This window comes from Phoca vitulina, unplaced genomic scaffold, assembly GCF_004348235.1.
Source record: "Phoca vitulina isolate PV1807 unplaced genomic scaffold, GSC_HSeal_1.0 scaffold50, whole genome shotgun sequence".
NCBI classification, from domain to species: Eukaryota; Metazoa; Chordata; class Mammalia; order Carnivora; family Phocidae; genus Phoca; species Phoca vitulina.
In genome coordinates this window covers 1,665,632-1,672,438 of record NW_022589753.1, presented here as the reverse complement: position 1 = coordinate 1,672,438, position 6,807 = coordinate 1,665,632, and the positions used below count along the sequence as shown (strand labels likewise).

The window sequence follows — 6,807 nt, the reverse complement described above, 5'->3', positions numbered from 1 at the left end:
CGGGGTGGGCGCGGGGCGCGAACAAAGCCGGGGCGCAGCCGACGGCCGCGACCCCGCCGGGCCCCCCGCCGCCCGCGCCCGCTCGACGGGGGGACGGGTCCGGGGCCCGCCTGGCTGGCGGCGGGAGGCCCGGGCGCTCGGGGTGGCGGGGGGAGGACCCCGGACGGCCCGCCGCCCGGCCGAGGGGCCCGGACTTGCGAGGCCGCCGCGGGGGCGTGGGGGGGACGCCGAGCCGGCGGCCGCGGAGCCCTTCCCGGAGCGCGCGGCGCCCCGGGGCCGACCTGCCGGCCTCGCTTGGCGGCCCTCACGCGCGTGTCCAATTGTTTTTCAGCGTGACACCGCGGCCAGCCTCCGCACCTAACAGAAACTTTACCGATTCGCTTTACAGCCTTTCCCCGCGTCCTGTAAGTTTGGCCTGTGGCTCTACCGAGATAACTCCCAGGGGTGTGGGGGCATCTTTCACAAGAGCCTGACGCTTTCAAGTCGAGATTTTAAATTTTCTTCTGTTTCTCCTTAGAAGGCAAGTTCAGAAGGAAATTGGTGTTAGCCATTCCCGTTTGAATTTTCCCAGCGTCTTTGGTAGCTGCCCTGATTTCTCCTTCGCCCTCCGGATTCTGGGGTCGCGATTCGCCCTGGTTCCCACTAGCTCCCCCCCGCCCCCAGGGGGGTCACCTTGATGACCGCGGGCCCCCCTTCCTTAATGGCCCGCTAGGACCTTGTGGACCTTGTCCTCAGTCTCTTCTCTGTTTGGAGACTGCGTTTGCTGCGGTTGGTATTTGACAGTGAACCTCAGTAAGCTGTAAGCTGGAAAGAGGACCTAGAAGAGGCAGAAACGTGGACGGAGACGTGGACCATGTTTTCTGTTTAGCGAACACTTAAGTGGTGCGCTCTGCACACTCGGCGCTGCTCAAGGGCTTTGCAGATCTTAACTCGTTTAATTCTTTGTGGCAGTTACCATCATCCCTGTTTTACAGACAAGGAAACTGAGATACAGCGAAGCTAAGTGCTTTGCCGGGAGACAAGCCCAGACAGTGGTCTTCTGGAGCCAAGACTGTTGATCCGGGAATGCTTGGCTAGGCAGAGGGTCAGGCGATCTGGCTCAGAGGCACACTTTGGCAATCCAAGGGGGTCCCCTGGCACCTTGGCTTTTTGGAGCTCAAGTGTGATGAGCACAGTGACTGTTCCCGAAGCTACCTTTGGTCTAACAGTCATTTAGTTATTTGTACTTTGCACTCACCCGCAAGGAACGCTCCCCAAAGTCTCCAAGCAGAAGTGTGTGTGTCAGAGCACTGCACCCAGACAACAGGGCAGGAAGAGGGGAACCTGCCGACCATTGAAAATGGGTCTTCAGTTCAGGCGCTCATCTGATTGGACCTGATGGGGTTAGCAGTCCCTGTACTTGCCTTGGTGCGTTGGCAGCGCATGGATGTAGCCAGGGCTCTTGTTGGCAGTCTGTGGGGGGCTCAGAGGTCCGTGTCTTACACTCATGCTTAGAGGGTTGAGAGAAGCCAGGGGTTCCTTGGGAGCTAGCTTGGTAGTGACAGCGGGAAGTATACAACTTGTCCCTAGGGTGTATTTGAGCAGAAGTTTGTCTCCTACTCAGCCTTCAAGGTCCACTCAGGTGTCCCCTCCCTCATCCTCTTTTGACAGTGATGTGACGAGTGTCGCACTTTGACACATTGCTTGGGCTCCTAAGTTTGCAAGTCACCGATTTATCCTTTGTTGCGTGCCGTTCGGGGCACAATGCCTGGCACAATTGGTGCTCAGTACGTACTAGAGCATCTACGACAGGGGTCTTGTCAGCGGGAGTGTCTGGGAAAGGCAGCTGTGTGCGTTTTCTGTGGCTGCCATAATGTCACAATAAACTTGGTGGTTTAAAACAACAGAAATTTATTTTCTCACAGCATGGAGGCCAGATGTCCAAAATTAAGGTGTTGGCGGGGTTGGTGACTTTCTGGGGCTCTCAGGGAGGATCTGCTATATATTTTTCTCTGAGCTCCTGGTGCTCCTGGCTTGTAGACGCATCACCCCCATCTCTGCCTTGGTCTTCATGTGGTGGTCTCCCCTGTGTCCAAATTTCCCCTCTTCTCTCAAGGATGCCAGTCAGAGGGTTTAGGGCCCACTCTTCTTTAGTTTGATCTCACTTTAACTTGATCATATCTGCAAAGACCATTATCTCCAAATAAGGCCACATTCACAGGTACTGGGGATTAAGACTGGAAGATAATATCTTGAGGAACACAATGTAACCCATAACGGAGAGCGTGTGGGGTAGGGGGTATTCTAGAGAAGGAAAACCAAGGTGCAAGGGTAGGAAGGGTCTAGAAGATCGAGGGAGTTGCAGGTAGTCCCACACGTGGCCTGCGTAAAAGGGTATGGAAGATTGGGGGAGTCAAGGGTGGTCCCACCGGTGGTCTGCATGGAGCAGGTCACAGGACCAAAACGGGAGGGGCTGGGAGAGCCAGCCTGCTCTGGGGAGCCAGGGCTGTGTGCCAACGTGGTTTCTCTCATAGTGAGCAAACACCGTTTCGGTGCATGGGAGACGTAGGCAGAACTGCCCTTCTGTGAGAACCACAGGGAATGTGACTTTGCCAGGGCCCCTGAGGTGGAGATGGGCGGTGTGTCCCAGCAAACTCCATTGGTCCCCGTACCCGGCGAGGTGGCCTGCAGGCTGGGAGCCGCCCTGGCCGCTCTCCCCTGGTTGGGGACCAGGGATTCCCCACTGGCAGCGCTGTGCCCCCACTGCCACAGGAGGGGGGGATTGCGGTCATCTCTGTGGGCCGTGTGGCTGGGCTTGGGCACACTGGAGGGGGCCCTGCACATCAGGACTTACCTGGTATGCAGACCCCTCTTTGTTGCTTGGCACACAGTGGTTGCTTAATAAATGTAAGTTTTATTGTTACTGCTTGTGTTGCTTTTCTTAATCCGTTTTCTTGGCTAGAGGGTGGGCACAGCGTCTCGTGTCTCAGTGCCCCCAGCGCGCTGTGCAGCAGGGAGACAGGCACTGTGGGAGTGGGATGGAGCTGGTAGACATTTGGGCACCTGGGGTTTGCCAGTGCAGGTCCAGTCTAGGACCTGCGAGGGCAGGTGCCATGCCTGGGGTCTGAGTCAGGGGCCCCTTTGTCCTCCAGGGCCAGGGGGGTCGGGGGCACAGAGGTGAGGGATGGCCATCTAGGTTGGGGGTGGTTGCCATATGCTCTCTCAGACCTGGAATTTGTCTTAAAGAATGGGGGCTAAGTTGGTAAGGAAGGTAAACTGGCCATTTTTAACATTACCTGTCGCCCAACTGCAAATGGCTTGTGGATGCCAAGCCCCGCCTTGGCTACTTGACTGTCCTAGGCGGCTGTGACTGAAAGCCTTCTCCCCACTGAGCAGAGCCCCGATCAAGGGAAGCACCAGACCTGTCTTCCCATCCTCAGGGGCGGGAGGGGGTGCTGTGGGTGGGAGCACAGCCCTGGGGCGGGCGGGAGCCAGGGCCTGGGGTGCTGTTGGTCGGCTTGGTGTGAGGGTGCTGCTCCGTGAGGCCCTGAGTCCGCCGCTGTGGGGGAAGCGTGAGGAAGCACGTTCTCAAGAAGGGAACGGGCCCGTGTTCTCTGCCTGTAAAGCGTGGCAACGAGCCCCCCTGCCCCGTGCTCCTCCAGAGACAGTGTTTGCCCTGCCTGCTGCCCGGGCCCCGCAGAGCCCCTCAGGCCTGGAGGCTGAGGAAGCATTTGAGTGAAGTACATTGGTTTGCCTCACAGTAACTGTGTTTGCAGCTTCCAGACGGAGGGAGGGGGCAGCAGCCGGGGTTTGCCACGTGACACTAACGGGCGGTCCCCACTGGCATTCTCGTGGCTCTGGCCCTCTGCCCCTAACCTGTTCCCCGGCCAGTGCGTCAGGGCCTGAGCACCTGCCCTGCGTGCTCGGGGGTCAGAGGGCAGTGGCCCTGGGAGCCCCAGGCTGTGAACAAGGAACTGGCCCGCCAGCCCCACAGGTGCAGGAGTTGGGGCGGCCCGGCACTGATGTCCCCAAGTCCTGCAGGACCTGTGAAGAGGTCGGGCCAGTCTTTCCTGCCTGATCTGCAGTGTGCATCCTGACTGCTCACCCTGCCACGTGAACCGTGACACGTCAAAAGCTCCAGGGAGAAGGTGCTGGATGTTGGTGCAGAGAGGGCTCCTGTAACTCAGTCCCGTTCCACTTGGCCAACATGGTTCCTGTGCAGAACGCACAACTTTGATGGGTGTTTCTGTTCCTTTTCAGCTAGAGGTTGCTGGGAGGTGGGGGAACAGTAGGCCCTTGGGTTGAGGGTGAGGATGGGACCCTGTGGAGCTGCAGGGGTAAGAGAAGCCTCTGGACTCAAATTCTTCTTCACCTGATAGATACCCAGGCTTAATCTTTCTGTGCCTCGGTTTTCTCAGTTTATATGTGGATGATGTTGTGAGTTCCTCACAGGCTGTGCTCTTGACCTTATAAGTAAGGTGACCTGGCACAGGAAGGCGGTAGGCATCCTAACTGAGGGTCTTCAGCCTTTTGAGCAGACACTTGACCAGAATTTATCAGTGGCATTCTGAAAAGGATGTGAGAGGTCCATCCCAGACGGCAGGTAACCGTGGCAAGTCCAGGGTCGTAGCGAGAAGAGCATGTGGCTGCTGCATGGGCAAGACCCGAGCGAACATCGCGCATTTGAGAGAACACACACCTCTTCTTCTGCACAGAAGTTCTCACAGAAGCCAAGTGGTCTTGCTGCCTGTGACGGGCATTCATAAGCGCTTCCAGCCCTGAAGACAGGAAGGGACTCCTGCGTGCCCTAAGGAAGATAAAAGTGTGTTTGCTGTTGCATTGTTAAGTGTGTTTTACTGTGCCCTTAAAGAGTTTTTGGAAATTGGACATGTGCGTCAAACACAGAGCTAGGAACACAAGGCAGGGGCCAGCTCCTCCCAAGGACACTTTGCATGTGGGCTTTGGGGTTTTTTTTTAAACCCACACACCTAATTCATGTATTCTGCAGTTGGGTCCCATTGGCTTTCCTCAGTAGAGTCTGACGCCACTTGCTGACCTCTCAGGCATTCCCTGGTGGCTGCCTGTGTGCTAGGAGGGTGGAGTGGGAGCCCTGATCCGTGAGCAGTGTAGCTGCCCTGAGGTGCCAAGTGCTGGCTCAGCCACCTGGTGATGCTTAACCAGCTATCCGGTTAGCCAGGGTTCTTCCCTCTTACACCTCAGGCTGCTCCTAGGAACTTCCCTCGTGCGTCCGTCCACCGCATGTCGTGGGAGGCAAGCACTGTGGCCCTGTTTGTAGCAGCAGAAGGTCTGAGGCCGAGTGAATCCCATGTGGGATTCTTAGGAAACTTAGGAGCTTTGGGGACAATGAGGTAGGATCTTATATGCTGATATAGAAGAATCTCCAAGGGGCGCCTGGGTGGCTCAGTCAGTTGGACGGCTGCCTTCAGCCCAGGTCATGATCTCAGGGTCGTGGGATCGAGCCCCACGTCGGGCGCTCTGCTCAGTGGAGAGTCTGCTTCTCCCTCTCCCTCTGCCTGCTTCTCTGCCTACTTGTGCTCTCTCTGTATATCTCTGTCAAATCAATAAATAAAATCTTAAAAAAAAAAAAAAGAAGAAGAATTTCCAAGATGTCAGAGCAGAAAGGGACCAACGTAGACCAGAAGGAAGAAACTGCTCCACCTGTAGGGAGGAGGGAGTCATACGTCCAAAAAGGAGCAGCAGAGGCTGGCTCACCCTGGTGGCTTTGGGTGGGAAGACCAGAGGGGCAGAGATGAGAGAGACACTCAGACGAGGATCTCACCACCACTCATCAGTCACAACTCAATGTTGACCTCTGGCCCCTCCAGATGGTATTACCAACCTCCTGGGTCGTCTCTCCTCAGAAGGCCTCCCCCCCCCGCCCCCGCCTCCAGGATTGGTCATCTCTCCTCAGGAAGCCTGCCCTCTGGATCAGGTCATCCCTCCTCAGAAAGTCTTGCTTGGGATTGGTCATGTTTCTTTAGGAAGGTCCCCCTCGGGATCAGTCCTCCTCAGAAAGTATTGCTCAGGATCGGTCATCTCTCCTCAGGAAGCCTCCCCTCGGGATCAGTCGTTTCTCCTCAGGAAGTCTCGCTCAGGATTGGCCATCTCCTCAGGAAGCCTCCCCTTGAGATTGGGTCATCCCTCTTCAGGAAGTGTTGCTCAGGATTGGTTATGTCTTCTCAGGAAGCCTCCCCTCAGTATTGGTCATCTCTCTTCAGGAAGCCTCTCCTCAGGATTGGTCATCTCTCCTCAGAAAGTCTTACTCGGGATTGGTCATGTCTCCTCAGGAAGGCCCTCCTCAGAATTGGTCATCTCTCCTCAGAAAGTCTTGCTCAGGATCAGGTCATCCCTCCTCAGAAAGTCTCGCTCAGGATTGGTCATCTCTCTTCAGGAAGACCCCCACACACACACATCTCAGGATAGGTAATTTCTCCTCAGGAAGTCTTGCTCAGGATTGGTTATCTCTTCTCAGGAAGCCTCCCTTCAGGATTGGTTATCTTTCCTCAGAAAGTCTTACTCGGGATTGGTCATCTCTCCTCAGGAAGCCTCCCCTCAGGATCGGGTCATCCCTCCTCAGAAAGTCTTGCTCACGATTGGCCATCTCCTCAGGAAGCCTCCTCTTGAGATCGGGTCATCCCTCCTCAGAAAGTCTTGCTCACGATTGGCCATCTCCTCAGGAAGCCTCCTCTTGAGATCGGGTCATCCCTCCTCAGAAAGTCTTGCTCACGATTGGCCATCTCCTCAGGAAGCCTCCTCTTGAGATCGGGTCATCCCTCCTCAGAAAGTCTTGCTCACGATTGGCCATCT

General features: G+C 56.2%; 1 protein-coding gene across 1 annotated transcript in view; it reads left to right on the top strand.

Moving 5' to 3' along the window:
• Positions 1-302: 302 nt before the first annotated feature.
• The window catches only part of SS18L1 (SS18L1 subunit of BAF chromatin remodeling complex), a 28,941-nt gene continuing 22,436 nt past the window's right edge, over positions 303-6,807 (top strand). Inside the window, exon 1 of the mRNA XM_032387696.1 lies at positions 303-404. The gene's annotated coding sequence lies outside the window, so the exon portion shown is untranslated. The remainder of the gene's footprint in view (positions 405-6,807) is intronic.